Source organism: Bombina bombina, chromosome 1 (assembly GCF_027579735.1).
Source record: "Bombina bombina isolate aBomBom1 chromosome 1, aBomBom1.pri, whole genome shotgun sequence".
NCBI lineage: Eukaryota > Metazoa > Chordata > Amphibia > Anura > Bombinatoridae > Bombina > Bombina bombina.
Window position 1 is genome coordinate 1,564,403,380 of NC_069499.1, and position 17,108 is coordinate 1,564,420,487.

At 36.3% G+C, this 17,108-nt stretch overlaps 1 long non-coding RNA gene across 1 annotated transcript; it reads right to left on the minus strand.

Annotated features, from left to right (window-relative positions):
* Positions 1-1,663: 1,663 nt before the first annotated feature.
* Positions 1,664-11,552, minus strand: LOC128644053 (uncharacterized). The gene is made up of 3 exons (XR_008399916.1): positions 11,481-11,552; positions 3,195-3,310; positions 1,664-2,473 (listed from the first exon to the last, which is right to left on the minus strand). It is a non-coding gene; the product is annotated as an uncharacterized LOC128644053 (long non-coding RNA).
* Between the last annotated feature and the right edge of the window lie 5,556 nt (positions 11,553-17,108).

Below are 17,108 nucleotides of genomic sequence, written 5' to 3' on the forward strand. Positions count from 1 at the left end.
TAAATTAACCCCAAATTACATAAAATAATAAAATACTAAATTACAATTAAAATAAAAAAATCCTAACAGTACTTAAAAAAACAACTAAAATTAAATTAAAATAATCTAAAATTACAAAAAATAAAAAAGTCTAACATTACAGAAAATAATAAACCAAATGATCAAAATGAAAAAATGAAACCTAATCCCTATGAAAATAAAAAGCCCCCCCCCCCAATAAAAACACCCCCTAATTTAATGCTAAACTACAAATAGCCCTTAAAAGGGCTTTTCGTAGGGCATTGCCCTAAGTTAAACAGCTCTTTTGCATTAAAAAACAAACAAAAATTCCAACAGTAAACCCCCTAACACACCAAACCCCCCAAACTAGCTACCTATTGCCCCTAAAGGGGCATTTGTATGGGCATTCGGCTCCTTTACAAGCCCATTAAAATCCTTATTCTAATCCCCCCTCCAATAAAAAAAAAAAAATCCTAACTCTAACCCCCAAATAGATACTCACCGTTCCTGAAGTCCGGTGGAGAAAGTTTTCTTCAAGGTGGAGATATCTTCTTCCATCACGACAACGTCTTCTATCTTAATCCAGGAGCATGCCGACGTGGAGCGGAGATGAGATGAGCGCGGAACAGAAGACTGGCGACCGCGGAGCCATTGACCATGGAGATCCTCTTCGTATAATCACTGCTGCACACTGAGGATTGAATTCAAGGTACGGGTTTAAATATGGGGTACCTTGCATTCTTATTGGTTGATTTGATTCTTCAAATTCAAATCAGCCAATAGGATGAGAGCTACTGAAATCCTATTGGCTGTTCAAATCAACCAATAGGATTTCAGTATCTCTCATTCTATTGGCTGATTTGAATTTGAAGAATCAAATCAGTCAATAGGAATGCAAGGTACCCCATATTTAAACACGTACCTTGAATTCAATCTTTAGTGTGCGGCAGTGATCGTACAAAGAAGATCTCCATGCTCGATGGCTCCGCGGTCACCGGTCTTATGTTCCGTGCTCATCTCGTCTTCTCGTCGACTTGGTCCTGGATGAAGATAGAAGGAAGATGATATTGCCGCTTGGAAGAAGACCTCACCACTTGGAAGAAGACTTTCTCTGTCAGACTTCAGGAAAGGTGAGTAACTATTTGGGGGTTAGAGTTAGGAATTTTTTTTTTGGGGGGAGGGTTTTTTTTTTTTTTTTTTTAGAATAGGGATTTTGGGCACTGAAAAGAGATGAATGCCCTTTTAAGGGCAATGCCCATACAAATGCTCCTTGGGGGCAATAGGTAGTTTAGGATTTTTTAGTGTTAGTTTTTTTTATTTTGGGGGGGTTTGGTGGGTGGGGGGTTTTACTGCTAGAGGAGGGACTTAGTATTTTTTAAGGTAAAAGAGCTGTTTAACTTAGGGCAATGCCATACAAAAGGCCATTTTAAGGGCTATTGGTAGTGTAGTTTAGATTAGGGTGTGTTTTTATTTTGGGGGGCTTTTTATTTTCATAGGGATTAGGTTTAATTTTTTTAATTTTTGATAATTTGGTTTATTATTTTCTGTAATGTTAGACTATTTTATTTTTTTTAATTTAAGATTAAATTGTTTTTTTAATTTTTTAAGTAAAGTTAGGTTTTTAATTGTAACTTAGTATTTTTTAATTTAGGTAATTGGGGTTAATTTAGGGGGTGTTAGGTTAGGGGGCTTAGTAATTAGTTATTTGCTTTGTGGGTGGTTGGCAGTTTAGGGGTTAATAGATTTATTAGGTTTATTGCGATGTGGGTGAATGGCGGATTAGGGGTTAATACATTTATTAGGTTTATTGTGATGTGGGTTAATGGCGGATTAGGGGTTAATAGTTTTATTGGTTATTGCAGTGGGGGTTGGCGGTTGACAAGTAGATAGATATTGCGCATGCATTAGGTGTTTTCAGGGAGTTACGGTGTTCACATTTTCAGCGTAAGGCTTGCTGCGCCTACTTATGTGTGGCAAGGTGAAAATGGAGTAAAATTTCTCCATTTATGCTGCGTAAGTCCTTGCGCTGAATACCGATTTGCGACGCAGTTCTATGTTAGCTTTTGGTAGTAAAATTAGCGTGCGACGGGTGAAATATACACGCCGCATTTATATGCGGCGCCGTATATGTGATAGCAAAACTGGACCGGTGTCACAGGCTTTTGCTATTGACGCTGCATATGTAATCTTGCCCCATGTTGTCAAACTGTGGCCTGGCTATAAGGAGTGAATAGAATTGTCCGTTAGATGATTCCAGTCTATTGGTTAAATGGTTGCTCCCCAGAATAGCCATCCTGTAGAGAAGCTGGTGAATCATATCTGAGGAAGTTACCATTCTGGGTTAGATGTATTTCTCTCATGTGTTTCTATAGCAGTTTGTGTTTCCCATAGTATTCCTGCGCAACGTCTGTGTCATATCCTCATACACAATGTTTATAGGACGGCTTAGCTCACTATGGGATTGTCTCCACTTCTATGCAATTTAAAGAGAAAAAAAGTGTGTAAGATTTTAATTCCAAATACGCTATATGCTCAAAAGTGACAACATCACAAATCACAAACCGTTTCTGGCAGTAAATGGGTTAATATTTTAATTCAAGATAAAATCCCTCACCCCTTATGAAGGATAAAGATAACTGAAATCAAAAGGCATTTGGTATAAAAAATATTCTTACCTAGTTCCCTATTTTGTACATTGATTTTTGCTTTATTTATTTAAAGGGACATGAACGTCATATGGACACTTTGTTCTCTGTGTATCTTTTGTTGAAAAGCATACCTATGCAGGCTCAGGGGCAGCTACTGTGAGCTAGCTGTCGATTGGTGGCTATACACATATGCCTTTTGTCATTTGCTCACTGGATGTGCTCAGCTAGCTCCCAGTAGTACATTGCTGCTCTGAAGCTGAGTTTAACAATATATTAACCCATTGTTCTGTCCTCTCATCCCTCCCTTGCCATAATCCTATGTTCTCTCTCATCCCTCCTTGGTATCAGCTCTCTCTAATGCCCTCTTCTCTCCCTCCTCATATTACTCTCTATTCTCCATCCTCTCTCCTCTTCCACTCCCTAATCTTCTCTACCCAATCCTCCCCCCCTTCCCTTTTGCCCTCTCTGCTCCCTGCTCCTTTGCCTTCCCCATCTCTCTCTTCCTCAGTTGAGTCACTGCTCATCTACACAGAATAAAATACTCACCAGAAGTCTCCACAGGAAATAAATCATGTTGCTCACAACTAAGACAAATACAGAAACCATGATAATGGACAGCATATGGAGAGGCAGCCAGGATGTCTTTTCTACACATGAGATCTCTAAAAATGAAAGGAGAATGCAATGATCACTCAGTAATAAACTCATGGATACCAATTCTGTGTACATCACAAAATAGTAGGATACAATGAAAAAGTATATACAGATATATGCTGCTGCCTAATGGTCCTTTCACACAGACACCTGCCTGATTGGTTAAATGACAGAAATTGATAATGAATTATCAGTTGTCTTAAAGAGACACTAAACATATTTCATGCACCTCTCTCTAATCATAGATGTTAGCAGTGTATAGCTACATTAATTATACAGTGCATCATGTTTAGTAGTGTATAAATGTATTATCATATAGTGCAGTGCTGTGTTTATTAGTGTATAAATCACAGCTTTCCAAACTTTTCATGTTGGTGACACACTTTTTAGACCTACATCATTTCCCGACACAGTAATTCAGTTGTACTAGCAAAAAGGAGGTTAAACTAACTTGTTTTAAGAGATACGGACACATACATGAATTATATATTAATGAAATGTATTTACAAGTAACAGTAAGTATGTGCAAGAATTAAAAAAAAGTTTAATAACACCAATAGCTACTTGATATTTTAATGGGATGTATGAGTTTGATGGGATGAAAACAATTTCTGAATATTTGGTGGAATATTAGATAAAGACACTTGCATTTCATCATCAAGCATTTCTTAAGCTTCCACTTCCTATCCATATATCAAGAGCAGGAGCAGCAATGCACTACTGGGAGCTAGCTGCAAAAAAAACCCCACTGACTTCAGCTCAGCATTTAAGCTGTAGCCCTCAGAGCTCGGTGAGTCTGATTGACTACTGCCCGCGCTGCAAACACACTGCTCTCCCACTCCCTGACTACACATGCAGTCACGAGCCAATTAAGGAGACTACACGTGCAGTCAGGAGCCAATGTGCCGCCAATGGGAATAGTTTCAGTTTCCACTGAGCTGAGCCAATAGGTTAAGATGATCTGTGTCCCCTAGGTATCAATCACATGTCAATGTGATATGCGTAGCAGGCAGGTGGAAAGTCAGAAACCAAAAAAAAAAATTTAAAAAAATTTGTGCTGAAGCAGGGACACACCTACACACTGCTGCTGACACACTAGTGTGTCCCGACACACAGTTTGGAAAGCACTGGTATAAATGTATTATCATATAGTGCAGAGTGTTATGTTTATTAGTGTATAGATGCTTTGTATTATCATATAGTGCAGAGTGCTGTGTTTATTAGTGTATAGATGCTTTGTATTATCATATAGTGCAGAGTGCTGTGTTTATTAGTGTATAGATGCCTTGTATTATCATATAGTGCAGAGTGATGTGTTTATTAGTGTATAGATGCCTTGTATTATCATATAGTGCAGAGTGCTGTGTTTATTAGTGTATAGATGCCTTGTATTACCATATAGTGCAGAGTGTTGTGTTTATTAGTGTATAGATGCCTTGTATTATCATATAGTGCAGAGTGTTGTGTTTATTAGTGTATAGATGCCTTGTATTATCATATAGTGCAGTGATGTGTTTATTAGTGTATAGATGCCTTGTATTATCATATAGTGCAGAGTGCTGTGTTTATTAGTGTATAGATGCCTTGTATTATCATATAGTGCAGTGATGTGTTTATTAGTGTATAGATGTCTTGTATTATCATATAGTACAGAGTCTTGTGTTTATTAGTGTATAGATGCCTTGTATTATCATATAGTGCAGAGTGCTGTGTTTATTAGTGTATAGATGCCTTGTATTATCATATAGTACAGAGTCTTGTGTTTATTAGTGTATAGATGCCTTGTATTATCATATAGTGCAGAGTGTTGTGTTTATTAGTGTATAGATGCCTTGTATTATCATATAGTGCAGAGTGCTGTGTTTATTAGTGTATAGATGCCGTGTATTATCATATAGTGCAGAGTGTTGTGTTTATTAGTGTATAGATGCCTTGTATTATCATATAGTGCAGAGTGCTGTGTTTATTAGTGTATAGATGCCTTGTATTATCATATAGTGCAGAGTGTTGTGTTTATTAGTGTATAGATGCCTTGTATTATCATATAGTGCAGTGTGTTGTGTTTATTAGTGTATAGATGCCTTGTATTATCATATAGTGCAGAGTGTTGTGTGTATTAGTGTATAGATGCCTTGTATTATCATATAGTGCAGAGTGCTGTGTTTATTAGTGTATAGATGCCTTGTATTATCATACAGTGCAGAGTGATGTGTTTATTAGTGTATAGATGCCTTGTATTATCATATAGTGCAGAGTGCTGTGTTTATTAGTGTATAGATGCCTTGTATTATCATACAGTGCAGAGTGATGTGTTTATTAGTGTATAGATACCATGTATTATCATATAGTGCAGAGTGCTTTGTTTATTAGTGTATAGATGCCTTGTAGTATCATATAGTGCAGTGTTATGTTTATTAGTGTATAGATGCCCTGTATTATCACATAGTGCAGAGTGTTGTGTTTATTAGTGTATAGATGCCTTGTATTATCATATAGTACACAGTGTTGTGTTTATTAGTGTATAGATGCCTTGTATTATCATATAGTGCAGAGTGCTGTGTTTATTAGTTTATAGATGCCTTGTATTATCATATAGTGCAGAGTGATGTGCTTATAAGTGTATAGATGCCTTGTATTATCATATAGTGCAGAGTGATGTGCTTATAAGTGTATAGATGCCTTGTATTATCATATAGTGCAGAGTGATATGCTTATAAGTGTATAGATGCCTTGTATTTTCATATAGTGCAGAGTGCTGTGTTCTGCACTAGCGGCTCATTTTATAACACAGCATAATGAAAATGTGCAAACTTTTAGGTGGCAAGTTATAGAAAAAGTGAGTCTAAAAGAAAGAGAGGGGAATCTTGATGTGTTGTTATCCAAACGAGAGGCATTTTGGATATTTTCCCTGCAAACTCGTTTGCCATCAGGTTTTAATACTGAGGCAGTTCTTATAAATGTATGGAAGTAAGGAGTTCCCCATACGATATAACTTTAATCCCTCAACTAACAGTTCATATTATTGAGTATTGCTTTAAAAAAACTTCTAAGTATTTTACTAAAAGCTAATGGTTTCAAAAAAAGAAACAAAGTATAAGCTAATGATTGGTATACATTAATTCTTAGAAAGATATATATATACTCAACAAGAATGAATACACTAGTGCTGGAGGGGTTAAATTTAGGGAATTAGTCTGCAAAAGGTTAAAATCTGTGTACAATTATCTAGTGATGTAATTCACCTGTTATCCAATCAGTAAAGAGTTTAGCTTTTAAAAGGAAACATGGTGGATAATGGAGTTAAGGCTTCTGATGACGGCGTAAGCCGAAACGCGTCAAGCTCTTATTTCACACTTGCAAGTGTTTTGTTTTATCATACCATGCTGTGAAATTGACCAATAAAGTGTCTCTGGACTTTTTATCTATATCCCGTAGCACCGCTTTTTTTGTTCTTCAAGCCTATCAGTGTATAGATGCCTTGTATTATCATATAGTGCAGTGATATGTTTATTAGTGTATAGATGCCTTGTATTATCATATAGTGCAGGGTGTTGTGTTTATTAGTGTATAGATGCCTTGTATTATCATATAGTGCAGTGTTATGTTTATTAGTGTATAGATGCCTTGTATTATCATATAGTGCAGAGTGTTGTGTTTATTAGTGTATAGATGCCTTGTATTGTCATATAGTGTAGTGTGCTGTGTTTATTAGTGTATAGATGCCTTGTATTACCATATAGTGCAGAGTGTTTATTAGTGTACAGGCGCCTTGTATTATAATATAGTGCAGTGTTGTGTTTACCAGTGTATAGATGCCTTGTATTATCATATAGTGCAGAGTGTTGTGTTTATTAGTGTATAGATGCCTTGTATTATCATATAGTGCAGAGTGATGTTTTATTAGTGTATAGATGCCTTGTATTATCATATAGTGCAGAGTGTTGCGTTTATTAGTGTATAGATGCCTTGTATTATCATATAGTGCAGAGTGATGTTTTATTAGTGTATAGATACCTTGTATTATCATATAGCGCAGTGTTGTATTTATTAGATTATAGATGCCCTGTATTATCATATAGCGCAGTGTTGTATTTATTAGTGTATAGATGCCTTATTATATTATAGTGCAGAGTGTTGTGTTTATTAGTGTATAGATGCCTTGTATTTTCATATAGTGCAGAGTGTTGCGTTTATTAGTGTATAGATGCCTTGTATTACCATATAGTGCAGAGTGTTTATTAGTGTACAGGTGCCTTGTATTATAATATAGTGCAGTGTTGTGTTTACTAGTGTATAGATGCCTTGTATTATCATATAGTGCAGAGTGTTGCGTTTATTAGTGTATAGATACCTTGTATTATCATATAGTGCAGAGTGATGTTTTATTAGTGTATAGATACCTTGTATTATCATATAGTGCAGAGTGTTGCGTTTATTAGTGTATAGATGCCTTGCATTATCATATAGTGCAGAGTGATGTTTTATTAGTGTATAGATACCTTGTATTATCATATAGCGCAGTGTTGTATTTATTAGATTATAGATGCCCTGTATTATCATATAGCGCAGTGTTGTATTTATTAGTGTATAGATGCCTTGTATTATCATATAGTGCAGAGTGTTGTGTTTATTAGTGTATAGATGCCTTGTATTATCATATAGTGCAGAGTGTTGCGTTTATTAGTGTATAGATGCCTTGTATTATCATATACTGCAGAGTGATGTTTTATTAGTGTATAGATGCCTTGTATTATCATATAGTGCAGAGTGTTGCGTTTATTAGTGTATACATACCTTGTATTATCCTATAGTGCAGAGTGTTGTGTTTATTAGTGTATAGATGCCTTGTATTATCATATATTGCAGAGTGCTGTGTTTATTAGTGTATAGATACCGTGTATTATCATATAGTGCAGAGTGATGTGCTTATTAGTGTAAAGATGACTTGTATTATCATTTAGTGCAGAGTGTTGTGTTTATTAGTGTATAGATGCCTTGTATTATCATATAGTGCAGAGTGTTATGTTTATTAGTGCAGTGTTTTTCAACCAGTGTGCCGTGGCACACTAGCGTGCCGTGAGAGATCCTCAGGTGTGCCGCGGAAACTGACAACAATGTGACTTATTTTTAAAAGTTTGCTTGTTTTTTTATTCTGGGCCGTTTTTCTTTTTGAGCGAGATGATGACTGATGGGGGGGAGGGGACTTTTGCCAGTTGCGGGGGGGGGGGGTCCCTCTTTCAAATTTTGAAATATTGGGAGGTATGTGACAGGCTCATCAGGCATCATTATTATTGTTTGTGAATGAATGTCAATATGTCATGTATAGTTTTTAGGAGGCATGGCATGACAGCACAGTACAGTGTGTGTGTATGTATGTATGTTTGTATATATATATATATATATATATATATATATATATACACTGTATTAAGCTACAATGTGTTATTTTGTAAAATTTTGGGATGATGGTGTGTTTATGTAAAAAAGTGTGCCACGGCAAAAGAAAGGTTGAAAATCACTGTATTAGTGTATAGATGCCTTGTATTATCATATAGTGCAGAGTGATGTGCTTATAAGTGTATAGATGACTAGCATTATCATTTAGTGCAGAGGTTTATGTTTATTAGTGTATAGATGCCTTGTATTATAATATAGTGCAGAGTATTGTGTTTATTAGTGTATAGATGCCTCGTATTATCATATAGTGCAGTGATGTGTGTATTAGTGTATAGATGTGTTGTATTATCATATAGTGCAGAGTGCTTTGTTTATTAGTGTACAGGTGCCTTGTATTATCATATAGTGCAGTGATGTGTGTATTAGTGTATAGATGCCTTGTATTATCATATAGTGCAGTGATGTGTGTATTAGTGTATAGATGCCTTGTATTATCATATAGTGCAGTGATGTGTGTATTAGTGTATAGATGCCTTGTATTATCATATAGTGCAGAGTGCTGTGTTTATTAGTGTATAGATGCCTTGTATTATCATATAGTGCAGAGTGATGTGTTTATTAGTGTATAGATGCCTTGTATTATCATATAGTGCAGAGTGTTGTGTTTATTAGTGTATCAATGCCTTGTATTATCATATAGTGCAGTGATGTGTGTATTAGTGTATAGATGCCTTGTATTATCATATAGTGCATTGATGTGTTTATTAGTGTTTAGATGCCTTGTATTTTCATATAGTACAGAGTGATGTGTTTATTAGTGTATAGATGCCTTGTATTATCATATAGTGCAGAGTGTTGTGTTTATTAGTTTTAAGGGATATTGCATATTGAGGGCCTGATTACAAGTGGAGCGCTGTATATCCCTTGCGTGCAAGCAATATTATCTCTCCACTTTGTAATACCAGTGCACGATAATGTGCTTTGGTATTACAAGTTAATCATAACTGGAACGAGAACTCGTGTTCGCATTGCTAGGAACCATTGCGCTCACGAGAGCACGCTTCCATAGGCTCTTTAAAGATTTCATCAGAAACTCGCGCAGCAAAGGAGTTAAGTAGCGCATCGATGGGCAGCATATTTTAATATACAGTATATGAATATACACACATTAACACATAAATATATATGTATATAAGCATATACATATATATTTACTGGGAACACACAGTCCCCATAGAACAAAGTGTAAAGGCATTTTTCAGTGCCGTTTTTTTTTAACACCCCACTCCCACCAACTTTAAAGCCCCCAAACTGCCAAGTGCAGCTATTTTTTATTAAAAAAAAGCTAGATTTTTTTAAAATAAAAAGCTACATTGCCCTGTATTTTGAGGGCATTTGGGGCACTTTTAGAAAATGAACAAGAGATTAGATCTTTGGAGCGCTAATTGCTATTGCGAGGTTGCGGAAGAAATAACCAGCCACTTGTAATGTAATGCACAATGTTATCTATAAGGCTCACATGAACTAGCACTCCGCTGTTGTGAAAAGCTAATAAAAAAGCATAGGATCATGGGGCTGTCTTTAGTGACTTAGAAACAGACATAAATTTAGAGGTTTAAAGGTTATAAAGTATATCAATATAACCATGTTGTTTGTGAAAAGCTGAGGAATGAGTAGTAAAGGCATTATCTACCTTTTTAAACAATAACAATTTTTGTGTTGACTGTCCCTTTAATTATCAAGCTAGATAATTTAGCGCTCCACTTGTAATCTAGCTCTTAATTTGCATATCTTTCACAGAGATTCCTGGTACATTGGTAACAATGTATACAGGGTACTTCTGGGGTAAACAAGCAGGGATACTTGCCTAAATCTGCCAAGTTTCTATTCAATAATTCTATGAGGCCTATTTAACAACGGTCTTGCGGACCTGATCCGACAGTGCAGATCAGGTCCGACAGACATCACTGAATGCGGAGAGCAATACGCTCTCTGTATTCAGCATTGTACCAGCAGCTCACAAGAGCTGCTGGTGCAACGCCGCCCCCTGCAGACTCGCGGCCAATGGGCCGCCAGCAGGGGGGTGTCAATCAACCCGATCGTACTCGATCTGGTTGAATTGTTGCGATTCCTGTCCGCCTGCTCAGAGCAGACGGACAGGGTTATGGAGCAGCGGTTTTTAGACCGCTGCTCCATAACTGCTGTTTCTGGCGAGTCTGAAGAAACGCCAGAAACACGGGCCCACAAGTTCCATACGGAGCTTGATAAATGGGCCTCTATATGTCTTAATAAATCCGAATAAGATTTTGATGTGATATCATTATAGACAAAATAGTTCTCTATAGATGCTTAACATATCACTAGAACATTTTGTTAAGAAACAGTAATGGTAGGATATATAGTTTTTTTCCGGGAGGGAAGCAAAATGTGTGTAATCCTATCATATGTCGGGCGGACATCGCTGAATCCCGACAGCATACGCTGTTGGCATTTAGCCTTGCACAAGCAGTTCTGGTGAACTGCTTGTGCAATGCCTCCCCCTTCAGATTCACGGCCAATCGGCCACTAGCAGGGAGTGTCAATCAGCCCGATCATATTTTATCGGACTGATTGCTGTTCGTCGCTTCAGAGGTGGCGAAACAGTTAAGGAGCAGCGGTCTTAAGCCCGCTGCTTCTTAACTGCTGTTTGTGGCTGAAACAGCTGCATTGGGGCCGATGGAGCACTTGGTAAATTAGCCCCTAAGTGTTCACTTGCTGCATATTATATATAACTTTACTTACGTGTATTAGATGCGGTCACTGCTACCGAGCTTCCAGTACCATATTTGTCTAAGTTTCCTCCTTTTATCCCTGGACATAAATACAGATCAGTATCACTCTCCTTGAAATACTTCAGTGTTACCGTGAAATTGTTAACATAACGTGCTCATCATAGCCCGGTTCTGGAGTACAGTAACCATCTTTATATATCTAAAATATGTTTATAAGTGTATAGATGCCTTGTATTATCATATAGTGCAGAGTGCTGTGTTTATTAGTGTATAGATGCCTTGTATTATCATATAGTGCAGAGTGCTGTGTTTATTAGTGTATAGATGCCTTGTATTATCATATAGTGCAGAGTGCTGTGTTTATTAGTGTATAGATGCCTGGTATTATCATATAGAGCAGAGTGATGTGCTTATAAGTGTATAGATGCCTTGTATTATCATATAGTGCAGTGATGTGTTTATTAGTGTATAGATGCCTTGTATTATCATATAGTGCAGAGTGCTGTGTTTATTAGTGTATAGATACCTTGTATTATCATATAGTGCAGAGTGATGTGCTTATTAGTGTATAGATGCCTTGTATTATCATATAGTGCATAGTGTTGTGTTTATTAGTGTATAGATGCCTTGTATTATCATATAGTGAAGTGATGTGTTTATTAGTGTATAGATGCCTTGTATTATCATATAGTGAAGTGATGTGTTTATTAGTGTATAGATGCCTTGTATTATCATATAGTGCAGAGTGTTGTGTTTATTAGTGTATAGATGCCTTGTATTATCATATAGTGAAGTGATGTGTTTATTAGTGTATAGATGCCTTGTATTATCATATAGTGAAGTGATGTGTTTATTAGTGTATAGATGCCTTGTATTATCATATAGTGAAGTGATGTGTTTATTAGTGTATAGATGCCTTGTATTATCATATAGTGCAGAGTGCTGTGTTTATTAGTGTATAGATACCTTGTATTATCATATAGTGCAGAGTGTTGTGTTTATTAGTGTATAGATGCCTTGTATTATCATACAGTGCAGAGTGCTGTGTTTATTAGTGTATAGATACCTTGGTATTATCATATAGTGCAGAGTGTTGTGTTTATTAGTGTATAGATGCCTTGTATTATCATACAGTGCAGAGTGCTGTGTTTATTAGTGTATAGATACCTTGTATTATCATATAGTGCAGAGTGTTGTGTTTATTAGTGTATAGATGCCTTGTATTATCATATAATGCAGAGTGTTGTGTTTATTAGTGTATAGATGCCTTGTATTATCATATAGTGCAGAGTGCTGTGTTTATTAGTGTATAGATACCTTGTATTATCATATAGTGCAGAGTGATGTGCTTATAAGTGTATAGATGCCTTGTATTATCATATAGTGCAGAGTGTTGTGTTTATTAGTGTATAGATGCCTTGTATTATCAAATAGTGCAGAGTGTTGTGTTTATTAGTGTATAGATGCCTTGTATTATCAAATAGTGCAGAGTGATGTGTTTATTAGTGTATAGATGCCTTGTATTATCATATAGTGCAGAGTGTTGTGTTTATTAGTGTATAGATGCCTTGTATTATCATATAGTGCAGAGTGTTGTGTTTATTAGTGTATAGATGCCTTGTATTATCATATAGTGCAGAGTGCTTTGTTTATTAGTGTATAGATGCCTTGTATTATCATATTGTGCAGAGTGTTGTGTTTATTAGTGTATAGATGCCTTGTATTATCATATAGTGCAGAGTGTTGTGTTTATTAGTGTACAGATGCCCTGTATTATCATATAGTGCAGAGTGTTGTGTTTATTAGTTTATAGGTGCCTTGTATTATCATATAGTGCAGAGTGCTGTGTTTATTAGTGTATTGATACCTTGTATTATCATATAATGCAGAGTGTTGTGTTTATTAGTGTATAGATGCCTTGTATTATCATATAGTGCAGAGTGCTGTGTTTATTAGTGTATAGATACCTTGTATTATCATATAGTGCAGAGTGATGTGCTTATAAGTGTATAAATTCCTTGTATTATCATATAGTGCAGAGTGTTGTGTTTATTAGTGTATAGATGCCTTGTATTATCATATAGTGCAGAGTGATGTGTTTATTAGTGTATAGATGCCTTGTATTATCATATAGTACAGAGAGAGGGGATTTACTGTTAGGGGGTCTTAGTATGTTTAATTCTTAAAAGAACTGTTAAACTTAGGGCAATGTCCTACAGAAGGCCCTTTTAAGGGCTATTGGTAGTTTATTCTTAGATTAGGGGATGTTTTTATTTAGGGGGTCTTTTTTATTTTCATAGGGATTAGGTTTAATTTTTTAAACTTTGGTAATTTGCGGCTAGATTACGAGTTTTGCGTTATGAGGGGTGCGGTGCTAACTTGCAAGTTATTGTCACCGCTCACTTCCCTACAGCGCTGGTATTACAGGTTTACAAAAACCCGCCGTTATCAGGCAAGAAGTGAGCATAGAGCAAAATTGAGCTCCATACCGTACTCCAATACCAGCGCTGCTGAAAGCACGATTTCCCCATAGACATCATCAATAGGGAGAGCCGGCTGAAAAAAAGTCTAGCACCTGCAAAAAAGCAGCATAAAGCTCCGTAACGCAGCCCCATTCCTATGGGGAAACTAAATTTATGTTTACACCTAACACCCTAACATGAACCCCGAGTCTAAACACCCCTAATCTGCTGCCACCGACATCGCAACACCTACATTATACTTATTAACCCCTAATCTGCCACCCCCGACATCGCTGCCACCTACATTACACTTATTAACCCCTAATCTGCCGCTCTGGACATCGCCGCCACCTACATTACACTTATTAACCCCTAAACCACTACAATCCCACATCACAAACACTAGTTAAATATTATTAACCCCTAATCTGCCACCCCTAACATCGCCGCCACCTACCTACATTTGTTAACCCCTAATCTGCCGCCCCCAACGTCGCCGCCACGATACTAAATTTATTAACCTCTAAACCTGTCTAACCCTAACCCTAAAACCCCCTAACTTAAATATAATTAAAATAAATCTAAATAAAACCTATTATACCTAAATAATTCCGATTTAAAACTAAATACTTACCTGTAAAATATTGGAACAGCCAATAGAATGCGAGCTCAGTCCTATTGGCTGATTGGATCAGCCAATAGGATTCAAGCTCAATCCTATTGGCTGATTGCATCAGCCAATAGGATTTTTTCACCTTTAATTCCGATTGGCTGATAGAATTCTATCAGCCAATCGGAATTCAAGGGACGCCATCTTGGATGACGTCACTTAAAGGAACCTTCAGTCTTCGTTAGACATCAAGAGAAGAGGATGCTCGGCGCTGGATGTCTTGAATATGGACCCGCTCCACGCAGGATGGATGAAGATAGAAGATGCCGTCTGGATGAAGATTTCTGCCCTTCTGGAGGACCACTTCTGCCGGCTTTGATGAAGACTTCTCCCGGCTTCGTTGAGGACTTCTTGCCGCTTGGATGAAGACTTCTCCCGGCTTCGTTGAGGATGGATGTCCGGTCTTCAAAACTGTAAGTTGATCTTCGGGAGTTAGTGTTAGGTTTTTTTAAGGAATTATTGGGTGGGTTTTATTTTTAGATTAGGGTTTGGGCACTTGAAAAAGAGCTAAATGCCTTTTAAGGAATGCCCATCCAAATGCCCTTTTCAGAGCAATGGGGAGCATAGGTTTCTTTTAGTTAGCATTTTATTTGGGGGGTTGGTTGTGTGGGTGGTGGGTGTTACTATTGGGGGGTTGTTTGTATTTTTTTTTTTTACAGGTAAAAGAGATGATTTCTTTGGGGCAATGCCCCGCAAAAGGCCATTTTGCTATTGGTAGTTTAGTTTAGGCTAGGGTTTTTTTTTATTCTTTGGGGGGCTTTATTTTGATAGGGCTATTAGATTAGGTGCAATTAGTTTAAATAGCTGATAATTTCTTTTTTTATTTTGTGTAATTTAGTGTTAATTAATGTAATTTATTTAATTATAGTGTAAGGTTAGGTGTTAGTGTAAGACAGGTTAGGTTTTATTTCAAAGGTATATTTGTATTTATTTTAGCTAGGTAGTTAGTAAATAGTAAATAACTATTTACTAACTAGTCTACCTAGCTAAAATAAATACAAACTTGCCTGCGAAATAAAAAATAAAACCTAAGATAGATACAATGTAACTATTAGTTATACTGTAGCTAGCTTAGGGTTTATTTTATAGGTAAGTATTTAGATTTAAATAGGAATTATTTACTTATTAATAGTATTTTTTATTTAGATTTATTTTAATTATTTTAATGTTAGGGGGTGTTAGGGTTAGATTTTGGGTTAGGTTTAGGGGTTAATATGTTTATTATAGTGGCGGCGATGTCCGGAGCGGCAGATTAGGGGTTAATAAATGTAGGTAGGTGGCGGCGATGTTAGGGGCGGCAGATTAGGGGTTAATAATATTTAACTAGTGTTTGCCATGCGGGAGTGCGGCGGTTTATGGGTTAATAAGTTTATTATAGTGGCGGCGATGTCGGGAGCGGCAGATTGGGGTTAATGATTTTATTTTAGTGTTTGCGATGCGGGAGGGCCTTGGTTTAGGGGTTGATATGTATTTTATGGGTGTTAGTGTACTTTTTATCACTTTAGTTATGAGTTTTATGCTACAGCTTTGTAGCGTAAAACTCATAACTACTGACTTTAGATTGCGTTACGAATCTTGTGGTATAGGCTGTACCGCTCACTTTTTGACCTGCCAGAAAAAGCTTGTAATATCGGCGCTATGGAAGTCCCATTGAAAAAAAAAAAATTGCGTTACGGCCAATAAAGTGTGCTGTACAGCTTTTGCGACAAGACTCGTAATATCAGCGGTAGTGAAAAAGCAGCGTTATAACCCATAACGCTGCTTTTTCACTCATAACGCAAAACTCGTAATCTAGCCATTGGTTTTTAATTTTTTGTAATCAGAGGTTTTTTTTGTAAACTTTTTTTAAATAATGTAGTTGCTTTTTATTTTAAGTAATAAGGGATTAATTTAGGGGTTTTTAGGTTAGGGGGTTTAATATTTAAGTTATTTATTTGTGGGGTTGGCGGTGTAGGAGTTAATAGTTAAATTAGGCTGCAGGCTCGCCAGAAACACGGGGCATCAAGCTCCATTCGGAGCTTGATAGATAGCCCCCCTTGTATTATCATTAGGGATGGGCGAATGTTTCGCAACATTCGAAAAAACGGCACAAATTTTAACACATTCGTTTGTTCGAATCGAATTCGAATGTTTACATAACATTCTAACATTCGATTTTCGAATGTTCGGTTTCTAATTTTACGATTACATTTGAAAATATTCTTTTCGAAAAATTCGAATTTAGATTGTAATAGTATTTCTAATGCTTTTTCTTCAAATGTAATATTCGAATTATGCAATATTCGAATTCGAAAAATTCGAATTTAGATTGTAATAGTATTTCTAATGCTTTTTTCTTTAAATGTAATATTCGAATTATGCAATACGTTTATTCGAATTCGAAAAAATTCGAATTTAGATTGTAATAGTATTTCTAATGCTTTTTCTTTAAATGTTATATTCGAATTATGCAATATTCAAATTCGAAAAATTCGAATTTATATTAGAATTCGAAAAATTCGAATTT